We start from the raw sequence: 13,694 nt of genomic DNA, 5'->3' as shown, positions 1-13,694 counted from the left end.
CTTATCAATCAGATCTTTCATCCTGTTGAGTATAACAATGCAATGAACTTACTTGGGATAGACAACAAATTTATACTCATAATTGATAATTTTAGGAAAGGATTAACTAATAAAGGAAAACTAATTTTAATACTTCCAATATTTTGTCTGTCACTGAGATATCTTCAGGGATTACAAATAACTCTTATAACACACACTCAAATACAACACAATACAAGTGAAACAAGTGGGTGACTCTAAGGTCCTATCTAGGTGGTGTGTTCTCTATGGGTGCTTGTAGGTGGTCTAGGGTGTAAAGTGGGACCTCTGATAATTAACGTTTCCCAAATTTTGGGAAGTTTTATGCAACTATATTTATTTAAATTTTGGTTGATTTCTGAGTGTCGCTGCAGATTCTAAAAACAGTTTTTTTTTGTTTTTTTTTACTATGGTGGAGTATGGCAGTTTTTCTCCAGGAGATCCTGTGGGTTGTATCCAAAACATGGTCTGCAAGGCCAGATTGACCATAGTCGTGATTGCAGATGTATGATTTGTGTTCTTCTAAACGGATGGTCGCTGATCTACCTGTCTGTTCTGAAGTAAGCCTTGCAGGCTTACTTCAGAACAGACAGGTAGATCAGCAACCATCTAGATCAGTAAGCTTGCAGGAACAGGCTTTATATTATTTATATAATTAGTATATAAAGTACTCTGTTCCTTAAAGCTGGCTTACTTCGGACAGACAGGTAGATCAGCTGCCATCCGTTTAGAAGAACACAAATCATACATCTGCAATTATGACTATGGTCAATTCGGCCTTGCAGACCATGTTTTGGAAACAACCCACAAGATCTCCTAGAGAAAAACTACCATGCTCCACTATAGTAAATTCAAAGAAGAAAGACTGTTTATAGAATCTGCGACAGCACTCAGAAATCAACCGAAATTTAAATAAATACAATTGCATAAAACTTCCCAAAAGTTGGGAAACATTAATTATCAGAGGTCCCACTTTACATCCTAGGCCACTTACAAATGCACATAGAGGGAACACTACCTAGATAGGGATTTAGAGTCACCCACTTGTTTCACTTAGTATTGTGTTGTATTTGAGTGTGTGTTACAAGAGTTATTTGTAATCCCTGAAGATGTCTCAGTGACTGAGACGAAATATTGGAAGTATTAAAATTAGTTTTTAATCCTTTCCTAGTGCTGTAAAATATTCCACTAAACCTTCAACATGATATCCTCCAGCACTTTAGCCTCAACACACAGAATAAATAATGGTAATAAAAACCTCTTACCTCTCTCTCTCTCTCTCTCTCTCTCCCCTTTTTTTATTTTTATATTAGGCCAATATCTATATCTTTTCATATATGGGTCCATATTTGCATACATATAACCCCCCCCCCCACACACACACACCTGTCTGCTTTTTTTTTAATCCAGATTTCCACCATCCTCATTAACCACAGGAGCATGTGAATACCTCTGCTTCTATTTATCTGAGGTATGATGATGCCACACAACCAGGGCCACCTCATGGGTAAGAGGCACCTTTGTTCAAAGTTATATTTCAGTGGTCCCATAAAATAGAATTTGTAAATTAATTTCAAGAAATTTTTATTCATTTAGTATATAAATACAAGATGTACATAATTGTACATAAAAATAGAGCATCTCAAAAAAAAATTTTTTTTTCAATTATCACAAAAAAAAAATTGCAACACAATTCGAACCTGCTTTGACGCATCACTCATGAAGCAGTACATCAAAGCAAAGTGGCTAATCAGTTGTTGAGTTTACTACTGTTCACTTTTTATTGCCATACTGTTTATTATAAGTCATGTGATCTACATAGTAAAGTTTTACTTCATGAATAAGAGGATTGTACTGTTCCCACCACAGATGCAAGAACCTTGGCTGACACAATGCCAAGAAGAGTCACTTCATGTTGAAGGGGAGAAAGGAATAAGGTGATGTATGAATTCATCATCAACATGCTTTATACATAAAATTATCCAACTGTTGTACAAACAAAATAGCTACCACTTCAAAAACTAGGATTTTCATAAAAGAAAAGAAAAATAAATATGAACATTATTTCATAATTTTCTGACATAAACACTCATCCCACAAAACGCATTGATTACCCTATTATCAGAATGAATTCACCTTCTTCTCCCATGCACAGAAATGTCAAGGGGGGGGGGGTCTCGCATCTCTGGTTGTCTAGTATAAACGAAACATACTTGAAAATATACAATAGTTTAACAGTATCTACATTATTATTATTATTAAGAGACACCTCCAGGGAGTCAGGGACTCATCGAGGGAGGCCACATACTACACACCCCAGATATCACACTTATTCTTGAATTCATTCACACTGCTTGCACTCACAACATCCAAAGGCAATCCATTCCAATCATGCACCACCCTCTGAGAGAAAAATCTAGCCGTCACACCCTTCTTGGTGGCCTTCATTCTCAGCTTCCAAGGATGTCCTCTTGTCTTTTCCCCACCCTCCATAAATTGAAAAATTCCATCAATTGAAATCCTGTATGACCCTTTCAGAAGTTTATAAGTCTCAATCATATCACCCCCTCTTTCTCCTGTTTGCTAGTGTCTGCAGTCTACAAATTCTCAATCTGTCTTCATAGTCTTGATATCAGGACTGTTCTCCACAGTCCTGATATCATTTTTAACACTCTCCTTTGTACTCTCTCCAATATATCAGAATCACAACAGAAACCAGGAGACCAGACCTGCACACAATAGTCCAAGTGAGGTCTTATCAAGGCCTTGTAAAGAGGCAAAATGACATCCTTATCTTTACATGTGACGTTCATTTCAGCATTAATTATCTTTTGAGTTGTATTAGCAATCTTTGCCACATGGCCCCTGAACTTCAACTTCCTACCTATTAACACTCCAAGAGCCCTACCCTCATCAGTTTCTTCTAGCCTAATCCCACCAATATAATATGACATTGGATATATAATCATACTGAAGTGAATGACTTTACATTTACTCACATTGAATTGACACCCGTTTTCCCATGCCCACAATTCCAGTCTATTCAAATCATTCTGCAAGTACTGCATATCAGCAGCATTCCTGATTACCCAACCTGTCTTTGCATCACCAGCAAATAGCTGTATGTTGCTTGTCAAATCCTTCCCAATATCATTAATGTACAGATTGAATAACAGTGGACCAGGAAACTGATCCTCATGGCACACCACTTGTTACCTTAAATCTTGCAGACTCAGATCGCCCATATACCACTTTTTGATATGTCAGTCAGCCATTCTCTTATCCATGCTAATATTGTAAACCCAAACCCATATTTTCCAATTTATGCAACAGTCTACCATGCTGTATCTCAAAAGCCTTAGCAAAATTCAAAAGTATCATGGTGTATCCATGATACTTTTAAATTTTGGATTATTATTATTATTATTATTATTATAAATTTATAACCACGATTTTAAAGATTGTTGTTAATTTTCTAACTCTTGTCTGTCTTATTTTTCATAATTTCTTACATAATTTCTTATTTACACTTCTGACTTTTAACTGACCATTTCGACTAATACTTCTTTTCCTGTGATCTTTAATATGCACCGATTCTTGTTAATACCAACATTGTCCTCCCAAAATTTAATGAAGTTGTATAATGTACTTTTGAATTTAAAAGTGCATTAATAATACTAAGATACAGTTTTTTGTGATTTAACTTTGGTATTACTATACGAGGATAGCCTGCTTTTCGATACTTCCCACATTATTATATGAAATTTGGGCAATAAATAAACAAGATAAACAAAAAATAAAAAGTGAAATGAGATATTTGAGAAGAAGTGCAAAATCCACATTATTAGAACAAAAAAGGAACAAAGATATTTCGAAACAACTAAAAACAAAATCAATAGAAGAAAAACTAAACAATTATAAACAAAAATGGATAGAAAATGTAAACCGAATGGCCAACACCCGATATATTAAACAAATAATAAAATATAAACAATTGGAAAGAGAAGGCTGGGTAGACCTTAAATAAAAGGATATTAGATGGATAATGAGACTAGAATAGACCAATATGGTCTATATCCATAATTAGCATTATGATGATGATTATTTATTGCCTTTGTGTGGGGCACAACCTGCACACCAACATAGGACAGCCCTGCACATGTAATCCTCCTTACCTCCAAATACCAACTCACTGTAATCTCCAAATTCTTCTCTTTCTCTCTCCCTCCCCTCCCTCATTTTAGCTATGCCTCTGTGGGAATTTCCTTTCCTTCACATATAAGCCACCTCTCTCACCCAGTCCATCCTTTAATCAACCAGCAACATGCACCTCCAAATGTAAGATACCTCTTCTCTTTTCTATCTTCCTTTTATAATTATTATTATTTTGGTAACCTTCATGAAATCAACAGACTCATCATGGGAGGCCCACTCAACCAGTATCATAATGAGCTTTGAAGTTATTTACACTACCTGCATTCCACTCACCAACAATTCTCTGTGCAAAAAATCTCACACCCTTCACATATTTATACAACTTCCAGGAATGGCCTTTCATTCTTCCCATCTAATCCACTCTTATTAAAATTCCTTCTGTATTAATTCATTAACTAACTTGAAGGTCTCTATCATATTGCCTCTTTTCCTCTTATCCACCAACCTCTGTAATCTACATTCCCTCAAATGCTCTACATATCCAACACTCCAGAGTCCTGATATCACTTTGGTCATTCGTCTTTGGACCTTCTCTATCTCTAGCGTTTCCTCATCACAATGAAAACCAGGTGACCAAATCTGAACACAGTAGTCCCTATGTGGCCTGACCAATGCCTTATATAGAGGTACCAACACCTCCTTATCCCTACATGTCAATGTACTTTTTATCATGACAGTGATATGATGTGCAGTCTTTGCAACACTTGTGATGATGTACCCTTGGTACTTCAGTCCACTGTCTACCATCACTCCAAGATCCCAAATCTCATCCATATCCTGAAGTACAGCTCCACCAATACAATATGCAGCCTTATATCTGTATCCCAAAGTGTAACACCTTGCATTTATTAATATTAAAACTACAACTCCACTCATTTGAGATCTCCATTCAGTTCACATGAAATATCATTAACAAATAAGTTAAACAGTAGGGATCCAAGTACAGAACCCTGAGGCACACCACTGGAAGACACTGCTCCATCATACACAACTTGCTGGTATCATTCAGAGAGCCAATTTCCAATCCATCTAACCAATATACTATCTACTCCTATCCTCTGCAACTTGTACATCAATTTATCATGTGGTAACCTATCAAATGCTTTTGCAAAGTCCAAGAACATCAATCAATGTATATGATTCTCCCTTATCCAACACATTCGTCATCTTATCATAAAACATAAGCAGACTGCTAAAACAAGACCTGTCCTTCACAAACCAACGCTGGCTGGCCATCAGAAAGAAGCTTATATTCATCAACCCAATCTTGTATTCTATTTCTAACCAATTTTTCCAACACTTTGATCATGGCTGCAGATATACAGACTGAAACTTCTGTTCTCAAACCATGCTTGTGGAGTGGTATTATTTTGCCTTCTTTCCACTTCTTAGGAACCTTCCCTACAGGATGACTTTCATTAAATAACCACAAGTCAAGGGCATGGCTTACTCTTTTGCACATTCTTAAAAATATGTGGTAATATGTCATCCATGTCTGTCAGACTTTAAAGAGATTATTCATGAAATAAAAGAAGACAAAGGTAGAGAAACCAGAAATTCGAAGCCATTTCTAGAGGTTTCAAGAAAGCTGTGATGAAAAAGGAGTAAAAGTTTTAAATAGAGAGTAGTGAATACAAAACACAGTAATAAAGTGTAGATTAATATGTAATTTAATAATAAATAATTGGAACTGAAAGTTTAGTTAAAAGAAATGCAAAATAAAGTTGTATATGAAATTGATTTAATAAAAGCGAATGAAAAAAGAGTTTTCATTTGTAATGTACAGTTATGTGAAGAAGAAGAAAAGTTTAAAATTATTACTAACACATGACAAATTGGTAAATCAAAAACAGAAAGGACCTTAAGCAAAATGAAAATTTATCACCATTATGTTAAAATTTAAGACTTGTTGAACATATCAATGACTAATTGAAATTTACAATATGCAAAGTAATGGTAGTCCACACTACTTGAAAGGGTATAACAGAAAAAAATTCTGTTTTATCTTAATCTTCACACTCATTTTTCACTAATATCTTTAACTGCATAAGAGCATATAATATTTTATGCTCAACTTTTAAAAGTCATTAATAAGTGGCAGCATTCTAAGAGCAAATGTAGAGTTTTAATCTAAAATATAAAAGTTCTGCTTGGATTAACTTTATTTTTGTTTGTTTTTAATATATGAGTGGCACTGGCATCAGTCCAACTAAATGTGTCATCAGCAAATAATGGGACCTTGCAGTCAAGGCTTTATACAAGGTCATCAGCTTAGAGAATGGATCTGGTAACAGAATATGCAATAAACAACTATCCTTGATCTTGTACTTTTTTTTTTCTTAATCTGTGCTGTTTGTCAGGTGTGAAATTCAAACCCCTGTTGATAACTTATGATATTCTTAATTTAACTAATGCTGCTGATTCTGAAACTTGGATCTTTTTATGTAACATAGGCAGAAATTTGAGAATCAGCTTATCACAGAAAATGATTTCAAGTGCTGCTCTGGCTGGGAAAAAAAATACCACTTCCTTAGCACTTTATCTAAAAAGTAATTTGATTTTTATGTGAAGAAACATATTTGAAAGTAAAAGTTCGTTTTTGTATTTATTTATCTATAGGATATGATTAATATTGCTATATAGGCTACTGCTGGGCTGGTAGTAAATTATCATTAGTCTCTGCCTCAGTCAGCTATTAAACATTTACTTTTATATAGTTTTTTCCATAGATATTTGAAAAGTAAATTACTTATCAAACATTCTATTTTATTTCTAATAAGATAGTTTGGTAACAGTTATAGACACTGCAGTATTTTTATATAAATTTTTGTAAATACAATATCATTACTATAACAGTATGCTAGTATTCTTGAGAGCTTATATAGACTGGAGAAAACTTTAGAGTTCAAATCTGTTGATTTGAACTCTTAGATGAAATTCCAAATGTTCCACAAAAGTATTTAGAATGAACCAAATTATTATTATTATTCAGGCCTCCATGGAGTCAGAAGACACATCGCAGGAAGTCCTTCCTAGGAAACACAAAGTCTATCATACCACTCCTTAAACTCATTGATTGTTCTCGCTCTCACCACTCTATCAGGCAATGCATTCCATGGTTCAACCACCCTCCATGCAAAGAAACCACTCCTCACCCTCTTGCTCACAGTGATAATTAAGTGATAATTGTATCAGCTCAATATAAAAAAAAAAAGTGCTCTGTTATGCTTAGTTTTTTTATTTAGTAGTTTTATAAGGTTATACTCTGGCAAAAGTTGAAATGACATAATAAACACAGCATCATATTGCTGCTATTCTTATTTCACTTAAACACAACATATTACATTTGCAATCTTAAGTTGAATAACTTCATATTGTTTTTGATGGTAGAAATCACAATCATTGCTCTCTCTCTCTCTCTCATCTATCTATCTATCTATCTATCTATATATATCCATGGTTCAACAAAGTTTGCAAAACACTACCAAGTAAAAAATTTACTTCCCCAAGATCTCCCCCCATTTTAATGATATGTCTTAGTATCATTAAAAAAATTAAAAAACAGGAAGTTCCACAAAATGATTAATAGTACTGCACTGTGGTTAGAGAAGAGTGGACAAGTGGATTTGTCAGCCCCTGTTTATATCTGACTCACAGCTGAAAAGTCACAAGACCTATAGCAGATCAGTGTCATGTGGGCAAGAGGATAAGAAGAAAGGAGGCATCTGCTTAAATTTTTTTTGACAATTGAAGGTTGCATTCTTTGGGAAAGGCTGTTCCAAAGAACAACATATAAGGTCTGGTTTTAAGATGCCTAGATTTAGGCAAGCATAATTGCTTCCATAAATATACAAGAAACTACATGAAAGTAAATGACTGTACTTCTGTACCTCATAATAGTCATTGACACATAATGTCATGGGGAAGGACATCATGAAGAGAAAAGCTAAACTTTTCCTACATTCTAGATTAGATGACTAACACCCAATAGGCAAACAGGGGAGAGCCCCTAGCATACTTTTGAAAAAGTTGTATATATTCATAGACAATCATGAAATATCATATCATCAAATTCCTGACATGTACCTTCAGGGGGTATATAAGATATTAACATGATACATGAAAAAAAGTTATATCATTACTAACTTCCTATTAACAATTTTCCTCCAAATCAATCTGCTATCTATCAAGACTGCAATATTCTATAGCTTGGTCTTCCTCTGGGTATTTTTCCTGCCATCCTGGCAAAGAACACTTGATTTGATAAGCTAAACCTTTCTTCGCCCATTCTCATTAAGTGACCATACCACTTAAGATTAGCTCTGCTAACACATTCCTTGAATGCTAACAATGGCAAGTTCTTTCCTAATATCCTCATTTTTAATACAATTCTGCCATTGATGCAATCTGTTCACTCCCTTAATCTTTCTCAGAATTCTGATCATATCTGTGGTCTCCAGTCTTTGATCATGTGTTTTATTTCTAACCCAGCTCTCAGATCCATAAGATAAAATTGATTTGAACACTGTCTTCTTGTATACAGCTAGTTTAGTGTTTTGACTAATTTCTCTCCTATTCCATATAAATTTATTCATAAATATAAGCATTGCTAATTCTGTTGTCTATATCGATATTTAATTTGCCATCTTCACTAAAATTGTGCCTAAAAAGCTGAAATGTTTTACTTGTTCTATAGGTTCTCCATTCAGGATGCAGTTGATATTTTCAAAGTTTCTGCCTATTGTCATTGGCTTTGTCTTTTTATTGCTGATTTTCATACCAAATTTATTACAGTAGTTATTCAATTTGGTCAGGGAATCCTGCAGACTTGTCCTGGATTTATTTTGAGATATAACATCATCTGCATAAAGTAAAGAGCTGAGTTAACATCTCCAATTCATTATGTGATCCACATAGAAGATGAATAACAGTAGAGATAATGTACATCTTGTCTCACGCCTGATTTAACATCAAACCACCTTCCTGTTCCTCCTTCAATTCTAACTGCTGACTTATAACTCAATAGACTAAGTACTGCTTGATATAATATCCAGTTTACACCATATAACTGTAGCGTTTTGAACAGGTTTTCTCTTGGCACTTTGTTATATGCCTTTTCTAAATCTACGAAACTTAAATACAGAACTTTATTATATTCCCATGATTTCTCAACTATTTGTCTTAAAATGAAAATCTGATCCTGACCTGTATTTGGCTTGAATCCAGTTTTTTCTTCTCCAAGCTTCCCTTCCACAATTTTTCTTAGCTATTTCTCACATACTTTCATAAATCTTACCAAGAACACTCATTAGAGAAATTTCTCTGTAATTCTCACATTCAGTTTCATTTCCTCTTTTTTAGATGGGTACCATGAGAGCTCTACTTATTCAGTACTGGAATTCAATCCTGTAACCAGGCCTTCTTGAATTATGCAGTGTAGCCCCTATATAATCATATATCAAATGTGTTTAATTATTTTTAAATGAGACTGAATCTAATGCTGCAGGTATTCTGAGATGCTAATATGGCCTCTGAGGAAAACTGCCAAGTTCAAAACAATGGTGTATGATCAGGGAGACTTTTAAACCTCATGTAAAAGACAAATCTGCTCTTCAGAAATCATCTTAAGTAGTGCCATATGAAGACAACTCATACCAAAGGTGGAAAATGCAAATCATATCACCTGTTATTATTTTACATTATGCTTCTGTATTTAAAATAATGTTGATATATAATAAATTTAGTTTAATCCTTTATCCAAGTCTGTGCAAACAAAGTTTGTGCCTGAAAGTATCTTCAGGACTGGGGTAAAGTGGTACAACACTGGTCAACTCCTTGCAAAGGTGGAGCAAGATACCAACACTCCTATCTCAGTATCTCCCATAATGCAAAACACATCTCCTTGCGGATATGTGTTCTGCCAAACGGTGTGCCACCTTTTTATTAAATTACTCTGGATTTAGAGAAAGATGTTGAAAGTTTATTTTTCACTTGGTCAGATGTTGTGTTGTTGTACCACTTTACCCCAGTCCTGAAGATACTTTCAGGCGCAAACTTTGTTTGCACACACTTGGATAAAGGATTAAACTAAATTTATTATAGTCTGACAAGTGAAAAATAAACTTTCAAATGTTGATATATATATCGCAGCATTCATCTTCATTCTAATGTACCCCTGCACTGCAGTTTGGAAGAACAATGGGACAGTGCACCACTTGAATGAAAAAAAAAAAAAAAAAAAACATGAATTGAATTCTCATCATGACATTATATGGATTTTTTTTTTTTTTTTTTTCAGTATAAGGTGAGTTAGTCAATCTCATACAAAAGTATCAGTATGTTTTCTATCTTGGAAACTCTGGTTTTTCATCCTGCATACAGACAAATCAGTAGAAGCATAGATAGAAGATTAAGTAATGTAGATAGTGGGTTGTGTGATGTGGAGTAATCTGCAATTAGTTCTTGGACTTCCTGGAGGTGTCACAATAATAATATGGGACCCACAGTGTAGTAAAACATTTTAATAAACCTTAATAAAAAAAAGTGTGCTTGTTTTTTGTCATATGCCACATGACTGACTTAAATTTAAAATCATATTATATAGCGATAACAGTTCTTAATAATTTTTCTCAAATGAATGACAGTTTTATTTGCAAATGGTATGAATCTTTCAGCTATATTATATTTATGCAGAAACAGTATAGATAAATGGGATCCTCTTCCACAAATATAGTGTTGGAAGTAGAAGGGTCTTGAGGCCTTCTGATGGACTCATGACCATATTCTCACAAATATTGTTTCTGAACTTCACATAAAAAAAAAGATTGAAAATTACTGCTTGATACAGTGAAATAATCATTATTATTTCTCATAATTCATTGTTACTTTGCCATTGAAGAAATATGCTGTATGAAAACTGCAATTCACATCATAAATGCAGCATTCTCAATTACTGGAATTTAGTCTATTCCCATTTTTGTTTTTGGTTTAAGAAACTTTCTTGCTCAATAGTTTCTTAGACAGTATTCTGTTTGTTTTGTCCAAAGTGCAAAAGCCCTACACTCAAGAACATTAACATTCCCTCACTTACTCCTGTGGCAGTCTATGCAAATCCTTCTGAAGGGAAGGTTGCATCAGAATCATTCTGCACAATCTTCCCAGGCTTTGCATCATTTGCAGCAAACACAAGTAGTATTTTGTCAAACATCTTACTAAATCTAGAAATATCACAAATATATATATATATATCCCTCATACCTAGCAGAGTTGTCAGTTTATTATAAAAATAAAAAAATAATAACTAAATTATGTGAAGGAGGGGGGGGATAAACATGATTTTCCAGTAACCCATATTCTCTTCCATAGAGATTCCTTTTCTCATGTACCTAATCCAACATTCTAGCTTCAACCAACTCCTTCAGAACCTCTCTCATCAATAAAGATTCTGAAATTGGCTTGTGATTCAATGCCTGTGTGGCATTACCATATGTTATGTTAGCCTTGCACATGATAGGTTGCAAAACCTATGCTTTTTTTTTTAATTTTATACTGCATTTTAAATAATGTTCATCCACTTTGCTCTTTATTTTATCACCATCCCCACCCAAAGCACATTACTATGTAAGAAAGTGGTTAGAAAGAGAGAAGGGGGATTGATGATGTTTTTGCCAGAGGGTGTAGTTTTTGGTAACCACTATGAGAGAAAGACTTCAGAAGGTAAAGATAAATAGAATGAAAGAGGACAAGAAGTTGATTTAGTAGGTTTGAAGTGGGACTGTAAATGGACATTGAACAGTAGCCGCTTGTCTTATTTTCCCACTTGCCAGATTCTCAATAAGCAACCAACTGACTGATAATTCCTTCTTTCACATTCTTTTAAAACCAGTAGTGCTATCTCCCCCACAGTTTTATTGCCTTATTAAGAGCAATTTTACTTTATACTGCATTTTAAATGACGTTCATCTACTTCGCTCTTTATTTTATAACCATCCCCACCACAAGACATACATACATACATACATACATACATACAGAGCCAGCGGAAGCGGGCATTCATGCGGGTGCCGCTACGAAGGGGGCGGTGCCGCTGGGGAGAACCACCCTTCGTGCCTGCAGAACCACACACGCCCGGATCGTTACAGGGGCGCTTAGATAGAAATTGCATGCGGGCACCAAAGACCCCTATCGCTGCTTCTGCATACATACATACAAAGGCTTCTGGGAATGATGCAAAGGACACTGATGTGTAGAAGTAGGAAGACTCTTGTTCCATTGTATAAGGCTTTGATTAGGCCACACATGGACTATTGTGTCCAGATTTGGTCACCGGGTTTTCAGAGGGATGAAGAGGTGTTGGAAAAGGTCCAAAGGCGACTGACTAAGGTAGTTTCTGACCTCTGGAATGATGTCGAATATGAGGAAAGATTGAGAAGATGTAATTTGCAGAGTCTGGTGGACAGGAGGAAGAGGGGAGATATGATAGAAACCTACAAGTTGGTAAGGGGTTGTTATAGGATCAATGCTGGAGAGGTTCTACAGAGAATAGTGGTAGATCAGGGGAGAACCAGAGGTCATCTCTGGAAACTGTATAAGGAGGGTGTGAGTAGGGGAGTGAGAGGCAGGTTTTTTTGGTGCAGAGTTGTGAATGATTGAATGCCTTGCCTGAGAGTGTGGCATCTGCAAGGAGTTTGAATGTGTTTAAGATACAGTATGATGAGTTGTGTGTGTGATAAAAGGACTCCCAGATGAGTCTTTGACTCCATGAGGTCTTGGGGTAATAATAATAATAATTACATTTCTACTGTCATGAAATGCATAACATGTTCATTGGATGATTCCCCTATTTCTACTACCATTGTCATCTTATTGCCAACTTCATTCCTAAAACAATCTTTTATAGTGAAACAGTGAAGTAAATCTATAATAATGCTGTGTCTGGCTGTCCATGGTAACATAATTAATCAAAAAATAAAAGGACTTCAAATTTTAGCAGCGACTTAAAGTTGATCATGAGAACTGCCATGCAAAATAATAATTTGACATGTGATATTTTAATAAAAATAAAAATTGGGATCCTTTTAGAAGGCATATGATTTACCTAGCATATCTGATGGGGAAACTATTGACAGTTAAGTTCAAATGCCATTTATCTTTTAGGTTAGGAGTTATCCTGGATATAGTTTTTGTTTTTAAATATATCAGTTCCATATACATGCACAAGAGGTTTATCCTGTAGTACTATGTGTAAACCAGATTTAGGGCAGAAGAAGGATATTATTATTTTCCATCAAAAGAGGGAGGTTGTAATAGTTTTTAGAGTACACTTCTTGGGGAAGGCTGGTCTAGAGAATAGAGGCAAATGGAATTAAAGAGGGGGGGGAATCAGATTGGTTGGGTTTTTCAGATGGAATGGACTGTAAAAGAATATTAGGCAGCTTGTTTTAACAGGCTTGGGGAAACAG

At 35.0% G+C, this 13,694-nt stretch overlaps 1 protein-coding gene and 1 long non-coding RNA gene across 3 annotated transcripts in view; one reads left to right on the top strand and one right to left on the bottom strand.

The window, feature by feature from the left end:
• The window catches only part of LOC150100097 (uncharacterized), a 142,459-nt gene extending 134,919 nt beyond the window's left edge, over nucleotides 1–7,540 (top strand). The window contains exon 2 of the long non-coding RNA XR_016549255.1: nucleotides 7,226–7,540. This is a non-coding gene — a long non-coding RNA (uncharacterized LOC150100097). The remainder of the gene's footprint in view (nucleotides 1–7,225) is intronic.
• The window catches only part of LOC150100096 (uncharacterized), a 384,171-nt gene that overhangs the window by 304,694 nt on the left and 65,783 nt on the right, over nucleotides 1–13,694 (bottom strand). The window lies entirely within an intron of this gene.

Source organism: Typopeltis vanoorti, chromosome 13 (assembly GCF_054136105.1).
Source record: "Typopeltis vanoorti isolate ZY-2024b chromosome 13, IOZ_Tvanoo_1.0, whole genome shotgun sequence".
Taxonomy (NCBI): domain Eukaryota; kingdom Metazoa; phylum Arthropoda; class Arachnida; order Uropygi; family Thelyphonidae; genus Typopeltis; species Typopeltis vanoorti.
This window is presented reverse-complemented; position numbering and strand designations above follow the sequence as displayed.